Source organism: Triticum urartu, chromosome 5 (genome assembly GCF_003073215.2).
Source record: "Triticum urartu cultivar G1812 chromosome 5, Tu2.1, whole genome shotgun sequence".
Lineage (NCBI taxonomy): Eukaryota > Viridiplantae > Streptophyta > Magnoliopsida > Poales > Poaceae > Triticum > Triticum urartu.
This window is the reverse complement of record NC_053026.1, coordinates 369,952,936-369,968,274: the sequence shown is the minus strand read 5'-3', so window position 1 is coordinate 369,968,274 and position 15,339 is coordinate 369,952,936.

Here is a 15,339-nt window from a genome sequence, read left to right as displayed (position 1 = left end):
CTCGACTGGTCTCCTCTTCGAAGTTCTGGCAGAATTCTGTAAACACAATTCAAGGATAAGTCAGTGGCTCTACGCAGGTTTGGTAACTGCAAGTCAGTCGGGCCGGAGTAATTACCCTCGAGCATGATGAACAGCTTCTTGGCGAGTCCACCGAGATAAGCCTCCAGATCGTTCCTCTTCCCCGCCAGTTCACTTGCCTTGTCATTCAGAGCTATATTGCCATTCTTCAGACGGCTGACCTCTTGATTAGCCGCGTCGAGAGCAGTTTTCAGCCTGGAGTTTTCCTTTTCAAGAGTACCGACTGAAGCCAGTTTTTCTTCAGCAAGCTTCGTTTTGTTCAGGGCCTCCTTCTGCACTTCGGCAAGGTCTTGATCCTTCTTCTTCAGAGCCTCCTCCATTTTGTCTGTGAAACAGCAAGTGAGATCAACATTGAGGACGGCCAGAAAGAAAGGACAATCGACAAAAGCTCACCAGCCATACCTTTTGCTTCGTCCCTCGCCTTCTGCAAGTTCTCCTGAGCAAGCTTCAAGTCAAGGTTCAGCTGGATCTGTTTGTTCTCCAACTCAGTGTAGCGAGCCACGAGTTCGCAGGATTTCTGCAAAAAATCAGTCGACGGACATCCAAGATAAGTTGCTTCCAAGTAACCAAGAGACAATGATTGCGTTTCTAAGACTACAGCCGAATCAAAAACATTCGACAGTAGTCTCGGGGACTACACCCAGTGGGTGCACTCAGCGTGCCCCCACTGGTTCGACCAAAAAAATCGACTGCCCGCAGTCGACCGTGTACAGTTCCATTCGACATGGCCTGACCAGACCGAGTGAAGAAGTTCAACTAAAGCAACACAATATAAAGACTACAGTCGACTGCCAGCAGTCCACCGTAGTCTCGGGGACTACACTCGGTGGGTGCACTTAGCGTGCCCCCACTCGTCAGAAAGAGTAATAGACACACCCAGTGGGTGTATAGATATAAAGATCTTCGGAAAAGAGATTCTTCAGATAGCATACCCTAACAGAACAAGTGGTGAATCGACTGACCTGGACGTTGCTCTGAAGAGCTGAACTCGCGTCATAAGCTGCTTGGCTGGCTTCCCGAACCACCTTCACTTGCTCCATCATGATCCCCGCCTGGCGTATATCATCTTTAGCGGCACCCACTTGGTCCTCAGGGACGTGGTGTGTGGCAAAAAGCGAAGGCGGATTTGCAGTCGACGTCGAAGGCCGGACACTCGTCAGAGGTACAGCGAAGGTCACAGAAGCCCGAGTGGTATCACCACCCTCTCGGACTACGGCCTCAGGCGCCGGAGTAGTTTGTGGGGTCTTGCCAGCCGGCGCCCTCCTGTTCCTTCGTGCCCTCAGCGGCACTTCGTCGTCATCATCAGGGAGGTCAATGACATGAGGAGGAGCTACAAGAAAAATCCAATCGACCGGAATTATAAGAAATCATCAGTCGACTAAAAGCAGAGCATCAGTAATCTTACCGCGGTTGGAGGTAACAGCGTCTTCCATCTCTTGATCATCGTCCTTGGCGGAGATCTCCGAGGTGGTAGCACTGCAAATTTCGAAAGTCAGTCGGCTTATTCAATGAGTCGACCAAGAGTCCGTCACGTTCAACAAAGGAAAACAAATTCTACTATTACCCAGAAATGGTGGGGACAGTCATCTTCATCTTGGGCAGAGCCTTGGGCGCCTTAGACGGCGTCGCGCGCGGGTGCTTGGGAGCTTTTTCTGTTGGCGCTGGAGATGAGGTCCGAGGGCACTTCGACGACTGCCCAACAGGGACAGTCGCCTTACCACGTTCCCGCGCAGGGTCGTGTGTAAGCTTGGATCGCCATTTCGAGCGGGGAGGTTCAACTTCTTCCTCCTCCTCTTCACTGGAGTCGTCGTCTGAAAGCACAAGTGCTCCCTAGGTGGTTTTGATAATTGATGACAACATATCTCCTATTGGACTAATACTTCTATCTAGCATGTTTCAGATAAGTTCAACAATGGAGTGGCATGGACTAAAGGTTGTGGGAAATCCTTCAAGATGCTAAGGACAAGGGATTGGCTCAAGCTCAAAAGCTCAAGACTCTTCACTTTTACATTTTAGTGATCCAAGATCACATTGAGTCCATAGGAAAAGCCAATACTATCAAGGAGGGATGAGGTGTTGATTAATGAGCCTCTTGCTTCATGTGCTTAATGATATGCTCCAAAATCCTTAGCTACTTTCCCACTTCCACATATGACCTAAACCCCAAGCCAAACTCGGTCCTACCGATTCTTCCTATCCGGCGCCACCGAGTTTCACTTGTCATAAGCCACTTCCAAACCCTAATCAGTTCGGTCTCACCGATGGGATCTCAGTCTCACCGAGATGGGCTTGCAAACTCTCTGTTACCCATTGCAATATTCTCGGTCCCACCGAGATATGCAATCGGTCCCACCGAGTTTGCTTGACCAAATCTCAGTTTCACTTATTACCCAAATCGGTCCCACCGAGTTTGAGTAATCGGTCAAACCGAGTTTTGGATTTACCCTAACCCTAGCACATCGGTCCCACCGAGTTGATCCAGTTGGTCCCACCGAAATCACCTAACGGTCACTAGGTTTACATTTTCGGTCCGACCGAGTTTATTGATTCGGTCCCACCGAGATTGGAAAACTGTGTAATGGTTGGATTTTGTGTGGAGGCTATATATACCCCTCCACCTCTTTCTCATTTGATGAGAGCCATCAGAACACACACATCATTCCAACTCATTGTTCTGAGAGAGAAACCACCTACTCATGTGTTGTGAGACCCAAGAACATTCCATTCCTACATATGAATCTTGATCTCTAGCCTTCCCAAGATGTGCTTTCACTCAAAATCTTCTTCACCAAATCCCAATCTATGAGAGAGAGTGAGTGTTGGGGAGACTATCATTTTGAAGCACAAGAGCAAAGGAGTTCATTACCTACACACCATTTGTTACTTCTTGGAGAGTGGTGTCTCCTAGATTGGCTAGGTGTCACTTGGGAGCCTCCGACAAGATTGTGGAGTTGAACCAAGGAGTTTGTAAGGGCAAGGAGATCGCCTACTTCGTGAAGATCTACCGCTAGTGAGGCAAGTCCTTCGTGGGAGATGGCCATGGTGGGATAGACAAGGTTGCTTCTTCGTGGACCCTTTGTGGGTGGTTGCTTCTTCGTGGAGCCCTTCGTGGACTCGCGCAACCGTTGCCCTTGGGTGGAGCCCTGTGTGGACTCGCGCAACCGTTACCCTTCGTGGGTTGAAGTCTCCATCAACATGGATGTAGGATAGCACCACCTATCCGAACCACGGGAAAAACATTCGTGTCTCCAATTGCGTTTGATCTTTCCAAACCCTTCCCTTTACATTCTTGCAAGTTGCATGCTTTACATTCCGCTGCTCATATACTCTTTGCATGCTTGCTTGATATGTATTGTGTGTGTTGAAATTGTGCCTAAACTCCACTTAAACCGAAAAAGACTAAAAATTGCAACTTTAGCACTAAGTGTCTAATCACCCCCCCTCTAGACACATCTACTTCTAGATCCTACAAGTGGTATCAGAGCTTTGGTCTCCATTGCCTTGGTTTAATCACCGTTGGAGGAAGATGGATGTGTCTACTCTAGGGAGTCTTAGACATAGAGTGCCTATTCTTGATGGAAAGTATTTTCATGAGTGGAAAAATGAGATGCTTGTAATCTTCAATCAATATCATTTGAACAAGTATATTGCTAACTCTTGTGCACCCCATATTGACCCCTTGCATCCTACCCTAGATGAAGATATTGACATGATTCGCAATCTTAGAACTATTGAGCTCATCATTAGAGGTTTGCCCAAAGATTTGATTGCTAGTTTGCCTACTCAAAATTGCGCCTATACTATATGGAAATTTCTTGAGGAACGGTTTCCCAATCACTCCTTGAAAACTTTGGATGAAATTCTCCATAAATCTATTGCCTTGAGTAAGATGAACTCTAGTGATCCTAGTTTTGGTAAATGTCTTCTTGAACTTGCCAATCTTAAGCATGCTAAAGGAGATGTTGGAATCATTAATGATATCATACTCAAAGCTATAAGAATTCATAAAAGTAACCACTTTGATCAGTTATTTAATGAATTACCCTCTCTAGGAAATGATGAGTCACAAGATCATGATGAACATGAATATTATGATGATGATGATGATGATAGTGACTCCGAGCTTGATAATGCAATGAGACATTTTGGCCTTATGGCAAATCTTCGGGGATATGAATCAGGAGGAAAGGAATGGGTTCTTGATAGTGGATGCACTGATCATATGACCGGAGATGAAGAGATGTTTTGTGAGCTTGCTGAAAACAACGGCCCTCGAAAATATGTCACCTTTTGTGATAATTCAAAGGGTAAAGTGGTTGGCCTTGGTAAGGTGGCCATCTCACATGATAGTTCCATTCAAAATGTCATGCTCGTTGAATCTCTTGGCTACAACTTACTTTTAGTATCTAGACTTGCTGATTTCAGTTTGAATGTCCTATTTACTAAGGTAGATTGCCAAGTATTTCATCGAGACAATCATAAAATGGTCTTTACGGGTATGCGTAGAGGTGATCTTTACATTGTCGATTTCTCTAAAAAGGCACAACCTAAAACTTGCTTTTGTTGCTAAATCCTCAAAAGGTTGGTTGTGGCATAGACGACTAGGTCACGTTGGCATGAGAAACCTTGACAAGCTTATTAAAGGAAATCATATCCTTGGAGTTAACGATGTCATATTTGATAAGGATAGACTTTGCAGTGCTTGTCAAGCAGGTAAACAGGTTGGAGGAAGACATCCCGTGAAGAACATCATGACCACAAGGAGACCACTCGAGCTGCTTCACATGGATCTTTTTGGTCCCAATGCCTACAAGAGTCTCGGTGGAAATTCTTTTGGTCTAGTTATAGTTGATGATTTTTCAAGATTTACGTGGGTGTTCTTTCTTAATGACAAGTCGCAGGTCCAGAAGATCTTCAGAAACTTCGCTAGGAAAGCCCAAAATCAGTTTGATGTGAAGATCAAGAAGGTTCGGAGTGACAACGGAATGGAGTTCAAGAACGCAAATGTGGACACCTTTCTTGACGAAGAAGGGATTTCACACGAGTTGTCGGCTACATACACACCTCAACAAAATGGAGTTGTTGAGAGGAAGAACCGGACGCTCATCGAAATGGCAAGAACGATGCTTGATGAATACAAGACGCCAAAGCACTTTTGGGCAGAAGCGGTTGAGACAGCTTGTCATGCAACAAATCGCTTATATCTTCACAAGCTACTCGGCAAGACGGCATACGAGCTCCTCACTGGTAACAAGCCTCAAGTTGGATACTTTCGAGTATTCGGCTCAAAGTGCTACATTCTTCATAAGCATCATCGTTCAAAGTTTGCTCCTAAATCTCATGAAGGTTTTCTACTCGGTTATGGATCAAACTCTCACACTTACCATGTCTACAACAATTTCACCCGAAGAGTTGAAGAGACGGTAGATGTGAAGTTTGATGAATCTAATGGCTCGCAAGTAGAGCAATTGCCAATTGATGTAGGAGACAAAGATCCTTCAGAAGCGATTCAAGACTTGTCCATTGGCAAAATTCGTCCAACAGAGGTGAAGGAGAGTACTTCATCCGTCCAAGTGGAAGCTTCTATTTCACGACAAGGTGAACCAAGAATCGACACGGAAGCATCCACAAGTGGGACACACCAAGATGAAGAAAACGAGGAAGTACGTCAAGATGAACATCAACAACCTCCTTCTCCACCACGACAAGAGAACGACGACGTCAACAATGAAGAAGGCCAAGAAGAAGAACAAGATGAAGAAGATGTTCAACAAAGACCCAATCAAAAGCTCTCACGAGTTCGAGCAAGAATTGCCAAAGATCATCCCGTCGAGCAAATCCTCAATGATATACAAACCGGGAGAATCACTCGCTCAAAAACTCATTTAGCTAACTTTTGTGAAAACTATTCATTCATCTCTAGCATTGAACCAATGAAGGTTGAAGAAGCATTGGAAGATCCGGATTGGATAAACGCTATGCATGAAGAGCTTCATAATTTCGAGAGAAACCAAGTTTGGACATTGGTTGAGAAGCCCGACAACAACCATAACATCATTGGTACCAAATGGGTGTTTCGCAACAAGCAAGATGAAGATGGACAAGTGGTCCGCAACAAAGCACGTCTCGTCGCCCAAGGATACACACAAGTCGAAGGTATGGACTATGGTGAGACGTATGCTCCCGTTGCTAGACTTGAGTCCATTCGCATCTTACTTGCCTATGCTAATCACCATAATATCACCTTGTACCAAATGGACATTAAAAGTGCTTTTCTAAATGGAGAAATAGAGGAGGAAGTTTATGTCAAACAACCTCCCGGCTTTGTTAATCCTAAGAAACCAAATCATGTTTACAAACTTCACAAAGCTCTTTATGGTCTTAAACAAGCTCCTAGAGCATGGTATAAATGCTTGACCAAGTTCCTTACTACAAGTGGTTTGGAAATTGGTAAAATTGATTCTACTCTTTTTACTAAAAGGGTTAATGGAGAACTATTTGTATGCCAAATTTATGTTGATGACATCATATTTGGTTCAACTAACCCTCTCTTTAGTGAAAAGTTTGGAAAGATAATGTCAGAGAAGTTTGAGATGTCTATGATGAGTGAACTCAAATTCTTTCTCGGGTTGCAAATCAAGCAAACTAAGGAAGGTACATTTGTCTCTCAAACAAAGTACACCAAGGACTTATTCAAGAAGTTCAATATTCAAGAATGCAAAGGTATGTCTACACCCATGCCTACTAGTGGACATAATGATTTGACCAAAGATGGTGAACCTGTTGATCAAAAGGTTTATCGCTCTATGATTGGTTCATTGTTATACCTATGTGCTTCACGTCCCGATATTATGCTAAGTGTGTGCATGTGTGCTCGATATCAAGCTGCTCCTAAAGATTGTCATCTTAAGGCTGTGAAAAGAATAGTGAGATATTTAATCCATACACCAAATTTTGGCATTTGGTATCCTAAGAGGTCTTCTTTTGATCTTGTTGGCTATTCCGACTCAGATTATGCCGGAGACAAGGTTGATAGAAAGTCCACTTCGGGTACTTGTCAATTTCTTGGTAGATCTCTTGTGTCTTGGTCTTCCAAGAAACAAAACTCGGTATCCTTATCCACCGCCGAAGCGGAATACATTGCCGCTGGTTCATGTTGCGCTCAATTACTTTGGATGACCCAAACTCTTAAAGATTATGGGATTTATGTGAAACATGTTCCACTGCTTTGTGACAATGAAAGTGCTATCAAAATTGGTCATAATCCTGTACAACATTCTCGAACTAAGCATATTGAAGTTCGTCATCATTTCATTCGAGATCATGTTGCTAAGGGTAACATCAATCTTAAGCATGTTCGAACCGATAAGCAATTAGCGGATATATTCACTAAACCGCTTGATGAGAAAGTGTTTTGCAGGTTGAGAGGAGAATTGAACATCATTGATGCCTCGAACTTGGAGTAAAAACTCCATTGGATACATGCAAGACGTGAGCTTATAACTAATCCATGATGTATCTCTTATGATAACTATCTTATGTCTTGGATATATTTGCACCTTGCATGTTGTCTAACCCATGTAAGTGCTTGGTTGAATCTAATTCCATGAGATTGCGACTCACTCACATCTTGAGCAATCTCTACAAGACCAAGACTCTACACAATAGTGGTTGAAGACAAGGAAGCACAAAACCATTCAAACATATCCTTTGACAAAGTCTATGTTAAGCTTCATGATTGTCATTTTTGGATACACAAGTGCTCTTCCTTGCAAGAACTAACCCATGTAGGTAGATGAACTCAAACTCCAAGTGGTGCTCCCAACTCTTGATGAACTACATCAACCCTGAGCACTCACACAAGTTCAACTACATGAGCTAGAACCACGTCACCACCCAAGGTATGTCATTCCATCTTAGAGAAGCTTTACTCCAAGACATGAGTCAAAGCAACTCAACAAGATGTGAATACATCAAGATGCTTAAATGAAAAATGGTAACCCCATTTTGAGCTTAAACGATGAGTATGACCTATGATCAAGTGTCCTCACTTGACTCCTAAGTCAATATACTCTAACATAGGTGACTATGTCACCGCCCAATTCTAGATGAAGTTCTCTTGTGTCCTTTTCTGAGTTATTGCATTTGTTCTTTGCATATTTGTTTCCTTCTCTCTCAAACAACAAAAAAACTTCATCTAGAAACCTTCACTCTTTTCCTTTTTGTTTTTGTTCTGCATATTTCTGCATCAAATTCCTTGCAAATCCTTCAGCTAATTCATTGCAAATCTTTGTGAGATCTTCTTGACTAGTGAGCTGAGGTGACAAGTGTTTTTCTCTGTGTAAACTCGGTTTCACCGACTTGCAAATTTTGGTCCAACCGAATCTTTTCGGTACCACCGAAATATGCCACTCGGTGCCACCGACTTTGCAATCAGAAAACCAATTTGCCACTTGTTCTACATTTCTTCTGATCCAGCTCCACTCAATGAATCTTGTCCTCCACAAGCATCACAATTTTATCCTCTGCCTTGTGCTGAATCTCAAGGACCAAACCTATTCGACGGATTCCAGGAAAACCCTTCTTGGAAATTGATGTCAAAGGGGGAGAGAGAGATCACATCAAAGCTTGTAGGAGAGAGAGAGATCACATCAAGGGAGAGAAACAGTCTCAAGGACCAAACCTACAAGAGAGAAAGTATTAAGGGGGAGAGAAAGTCTCAAGGATCCCAGATGTTGTTAAGGGGGAGAGAGAGATCTCCAGGGAGAGAAAAATACTCAAGGATCCCAGATGCTTGATGCTCAAGAGGAGAGATGCCACATGTCTTTTTTGGGGGAAAGACATGTTCATATGAACTCATTTGAATTAAGTTCTATTCAGCTCTGATTTTCTGTTTCCTATCTTCTCCCAATATCCCATGTAAGATTCAGGGGGAGCAAGACACCTAAGGGAAAAGAAATCAGCCAAATTCATTGCATATCTTTATTCTTGGGGACATGTTGAATCCAATGTGGTACCTTGTACTCACTCTCTACATGTCATCCCAGTCTTGGCATTCTTGTGGTTTCTTTTGTTTGCTCTGGCTAGTGGACATACCTGTGTTATCTAACTTTGTTTGTGCAGGTTCGTTCCATCCTAAGCCAACTCGAGACCACAAGGTAAGTATATGCATCAAAATCATGAGTATGAGGAGTTCTTGCTTATGTACATACTGTTTGCAAGAAGGACTCATGAGCATGAAGGTATTTTCCTTGAAAATCTTTTGCTCTGATGCATATGGCCAAGATACATGTAACACATTGCCTACTCTGTCATGATTATGCTCTCACATGCCTCTATATTTCATATTTACATGAGTGCATACATGTAGGGGGAGCCTATGTTTGCTACATGTTCTTCCAAAGCTTTACTTGCTGTTCTTTATATCTTTATCTAAAGCTTTGATGTATGTTGCCATCAATTACCAAAAAGGGGGAGATTGAAAGCACAAGTGCTCCCTAGGTGGTTTTGATAATTGATGACAACATATCTCCTGTTGGACTAATACTTCTATCTAGCATGTTTCAGATAAGTTCAACAATGGAGTGGCATGGACTAAAGGTTGTGGGAACTCCTTCAAGATGCTAAGGACAAGGGATTGGCTCAAGCTCAAAAGCTCAAGACTCTTCACTTTTACATTTTAGTGATCCAAGATCACATTGAGTCCATAGGAAAAGCCAATACTATCAAGGAGGGATGAGGTGTTGATTAATGAGCCTCTTGCTTCATGTGCTTAATGATATGCTCCAAAATCCTCAGCTACTTTCCCACTTCCACATATGACCTAAACCCCAAGCCAAACTCGGTCCTACCGATTCTTCCTATCCGGCGCCACCGAATTTCACTTGTCATAAGCCACTGCCAAACCCTAATCAGTTCGGTCTCACCGATGGGATCTCGGTCTCACCGAGATGGGCTTGCAAACTCTCTGTTACCCATTGCAATATTCTCGGTCCCACCGAGATATGCAATCGGTCCCACCGAGTTTGCTTGACCAAATCTCAGTTTCACTTATTACCCAAATCGGTCCCATCGAGTTTGAGTAATCGGTCAAACCGAGTTTTGGATTTACCCTAACCCTAGCACATCGGTCCCACCGAGTTGATCCAGTCGGTCCCACCGAAATCACTAACGGTCACTAGGTTTACATTTTCGGTCCGACCGAGTTTATTAATTCGGTCCCACCGAGATTGGAAAACTGTGTAACGGTTGGATTTTGTGTGGAGGCTATATATACCCCTCCACCTCTTTCTCATTTGGAGAGAGAGCCATTAGAACACACACACCATTCCAACTCATATGTTCTGAGAGAGAACCACCTACTCATGTGTTGAGACCAAGACATTCCATTCCTACCATATGAATCTTGATCTCTAGCCTTCCCAAGTTGCTTTCCACTCAAAATCTTCTTTCCACCAAATCCAAATCCTATGGGAGAGAGTTGAGTGTTGGGGAGACTATCATTTGAAGCACAAGAGCAAAGAGTTCATTACCTACACACCATTTGTTACTTCTTGGAGAGTGGTGTCTCCTAGATTGGCTAGGTGTCACTTGGGAGCCTCCGACAAGATTGTGGAGTTGAACCAAGGAGTTTGTAAGGGCAATGAGATCGCCTACTTCGTGAAGATCTACCGCTAGTGAGGCAAGTCCTTCGTGGGCGATGGCCATGGTGGGATAGACAAGGTTGCTTCTTCGTGGACCCTTTGTGGGTGGTTGCTTCTTCATGGACCCTTCGTGGACTCGCGCGATCGTTGCCCTTGGGTGGAGCCCTGTGTGGACTCGCGCAACCGTTACCCTTCGTGGGTTGAAGTCTCCATCAACATGGATGTAGGATAGCACCACCTATCCGAACCACGGGAAAAACATCCGTGTCTCCAATTGCGTTTGATCTTTCCAAACCCTTCCCTTTACATTCTTGCAAGTTGCATGCTTTACATTCCGCTGCTCATATACTCTTTGCATGCTTGCTTGATATGTATTGTGTGTGTTGAAATTGTGCCTAAACTCCACTTAAACCGAAAAAGACTAAAAATTGCAACTTTAGCACTAAGTGTCTAATCACCCCCCCTCTAGACACATCTACTTCTAGATCCTACATCGTCGTCATCCCCCTCTCCTTCGTCGTTAGATTCCCACTCTTCTCTCTCGTCTCCACTTTCGCCTCCGCTCGCCTCTCCTTCCTCGGCCTGCTCCTGTGCGCCATTGGGTGTCGAGTACATCTCAGTAATGGCCTAGAGGACAGCAAACAAGACAAAAGTCAATCGACTGATCCAAAGAGAACAAATAAAGAAAGCAAGATCACAGTCGGAAACGCAAGGTCAGACCTTGTCCACTTCGTATGTTTGGTCGAGTGGAGGAATCCTCCTGGCTCCTAGGGGGTTGTCCTTGTTCCCTGTGATACTCAACAGCCACCCTTCCAACATCTCGTCAGTGACCTCCTCTGGGTGAATCCGAGTGGTGTCTTCGAGACCCGAGTACAGCCACATCGGGTGGTCACGAGCCTGAAGCGGTTGGATGCGCCTCCGAAGGAAGACTTCCAACAAGTCCATGCCAGTCACACCCTCGCGGACAAGCTGAACCACTCGACCGACCAGCACCTTGACTTGCGCCTTTTCCTCTGGCGTCACTTTCAGAGAGGCAGGTTTTGCGCTCGATTCAGAGAAAAAGGGGGAAGCCCAGTCGACTGTCCTGGGGTCACCTGGTCTTTACAGTAAAACCAAGTCGTCTGCCACCCGCGGACTGACTCGGGAAAAGTGATAGACGGAAAGGAACTTTTTCCCCTCATCTGGATCGCCAGGCCCCCGCACAGCTGGATCACCTGCGTCCGTTCGTCACTCGACTTGGCCTTCTTGACCGACTGAGAGCGGCAAGTGAAGATGTGCTTGAAGAGTCCCCAGTGGGGGCGGCAACCCAAGAAGTTTCCACACAAGGAAACGAAAGCAGCAATACACAATAGAATTGGGAGTAAAGTGATGGAGCTGCGCTCTGAAGAAGTTCAAGAAGCTCCGGAAAAAAGGATGAGGAGGCAGAGAGAATCCGCGATCGATATGGGTGGTGAGGAGAACGCACTCACCATCAAGAGGCTGGGGTTCGACTTCTTTCCTCGGGAGATGCGTAGATTCATGAGGAATGAATCCCCCCTCGACCAGATCATCGAGATCATCCTGCCGAATCACCGACGGCATCCAGTCTCCCTGGATCCAATCCTTGGACAGAGCAGTCCTCGAGGAAGATCCGCCCTGAGCGGACTTCTTCCCCTTCCCCTGCACCGCCGCCTTCTTCGCACGCTCCAGAGCCGACGTCTTCTCCTTCACCATCGTCGCCGGCGAAGCTCGAACAAACCTACGGCACCAAGGTGAGAGCGGAGGTGGCGGAGGATCTTGTGAAGGAAGGGGGAAAAGTGAAGGCGCACTGTTCGGGGGTCCCGAGCCGGCAGCTTATAAGAGGTCGCTTCCGAGTGGCTGACTGGTAGGCCCAGGCAATCCCGTCAAATCCCGCAACAGGCGCACGCGCGGTACGTGGTGAAAAAGGTGGCACGGGGATCGAGGAGCTTCCATCCTATCCCATCCGATTACTGCGGCCACCCCCGTCCCGCGCGCTTCCCGAAATTCAAATCCCGCAAAATCCGCGGGCCACAGAACAACTCATCAAACAGAAGATCCCTTTCACACCGTCACTCGGAACATCACAAGTAAAGAAATTCACTCAACAAGAGGCCAAGAATGGATCAAGGCGACTGAAAGAAGTTGACGACGTCATCCGTGACAATTGATCCAAAACAAGACGTTCATATAACATGAAGAACCAGTCGGAAAGATCCCCAACTCCTTCCCCACTCGAACCTCGACCCATTCGGGGGCTAATGATGAAGGTATGTACCTAGGGTAGGGGCATGGACCTGTCCTAAGTACCCTACCCAAGGACATCCCTAGAAGAAGTCACCTTTCAATCGTCTTGGAGGTATCCCACTCGACGGATTCAAGACACTCAACCACGAAGCAATCACTCGACCAAGATCCAACCACTCGACTGCCAGGAGATCTAAAGTCACCCTGCACGCAAACGGTCGGTCATTAAGTAGCTTTTATGGTCATCATAGCACTTTATTAGGGGCGTTACCAGTAACCCCCAGTCTTAATGTACTTTAAACCCTGCATTACTGAGGGCTGGAGGGGCCTGGCGAACTCTATATAAGCCATCCCCCTCCTCAGTATCAAGGGTTCGCACCCCTGTTATTCATACACACATAATTCAGTCGACCGCCTCCGGGCACCGAGACGTAGGGCTGTTACTTCCTCCGAGAAGGGCCTGAACTCGTAATCCTCGTGTGCTTACAGCTCCTCCATAGCTAAGATCTAGCCTCTCCATACATACCCCCCTACATCACGGTCAGAGTTAGAACCATGACAGTCACCGGCACAGGCGTCTTGCCCCTCTTGGAAGGAGTCCGCCTACCCGAGTCCGGAACCACTGGAGGTTCCGGCGCGGTGTTCGGCTGAGGGCCGAACTCGGAGCCCTCGGGGGCTTTGCTCCCCCTGCTCCCGGAGTCCGGAAGGTCGCTTTGAGGCGCCTCCGGGACTGTCTGCCCTCGACCCAGTGCCTCTTGAGACAACACCTCGGCGTTGTCCGTAGGGCAAGGGGAGGTGGCGGTCGGAAGTGGATCATTATCCATATCCGATGAGCCGAGGGAGCCGTCCGACGAGGATACGTCGATACGGGTTCGGGGCGGTCTACACAATCATAATTCGGCGTTAGGAGAAGTAGTGCGACAAAGGAATGCTATGAGTTACTCTGGTATCCAAATACTTACAACTTCGCCAGGGGCTTGGCCCTGAGCAGCCACTCGTCTTCGCCTTCGGCGGCGGTGGTGGAGTAGTCCGGAAGGAGAGTCCTTCCCTTCTTGGACCCTTCGGCCCCCCCAGTAGGGGTGGCCTTCCTTTTCTTGTCTCCCCCGATTGGAGGGGGAACATCTTCATCTTCCTCCTCGTCTTCGGGGGATGAGTGCGTCGCGGAGTTATCGTACGATGAGTCCGATAACACTTGGCGCCGGGAGCTCTTTCGGGTTCCCTTGGCCTTCTTGGTCTTCTCCGGCACCTTGTAAGGAGCCAGAGTCAGCATCTCTGTCAGGAGAGCGTCTGCAGTGTCTTCGGGCAGAGGGGCCGGATAGTTGATCTGCCCCGACGTCTCCACCCAGTCCTGTTAAAGGCATGAAGATAAGACCCCGCACATGGTTAAGCTAGGGGAAATAAATATCCGGTACTACCGGATGTATAGAACTCACCGAATGCGCTCGGCGCGTCGCGCTTAGCCCGCGGTCCTCGGTGAGAGAGGGAGGGACCTCGGCGCCCTTGAACAGCACCTTCTAGACATCCTTGTGCGTCGTGTCGAAGAGCTCGCTCAGAGTCTGGTGCTGGGCCGGGTCTAACTCCCACAAGTTGAAGTCCCGTTGTTGGCATGGGAGGATCCGGCGGATGAGCATGACCTGGACTATGTGGACAAGCTTGAGCTTCTTGCTTGTCATGTTCAGGATACATTTCTGGAGTTTGTCCAGCTCCACCGATGAACCCCACGACAAGCCCTTCTCTTTCCAGGAAGTGAGCCGTGTAGGGAATCCGGATCGAAACTTGGGGGCAGCCACCCATTTGGTGTCGCGCGGCTCGGTGATGTAGAACCACGCCGATTGCCACCCCTTTATGGTCTCCACGAAGGAGCCTTCAAGCCATATAACGTTGGGCATGGTGCCCACCATGGCTCTGCCGCATTCTTCTTGTTGGCCGCCCACCACATTCGGCTTGATATTGAAGGTCTTTAGCCATAGGACGAAGTGGGGGAGGATGCGGAGGAAAGCCTCACAGACGATGATGAACGCCGAAATGTTGAGGATGAAGTTCGGGGTCAGATCATGAAAGTCCAGCCTGTAGTAGAGCATGAGACCACGGACGAATGGATGAAGGGGAAACCCCAGTCCACGGAGGAAGTGGTGGAGGAAAACTACCCTCTCATGAGGTTCCGAGGTAGGAACAATCTGCCCCGCAGCGGGCAGCCGATGCACGATATTCGCGGCTAAGTATCCAGCTCCGCGCAGCTTTTTGATGTGTTCCTCCGTAACGGAGGAAGCCATCCACTTCCCTCCCGCTCCGGACATGTTTGGAGGAGGTTGAGGAGAAAGATGCGGACTTGGGCGTTGGGGCTTGAGTGTGCAAGAATGGATGAGCAAGGAGG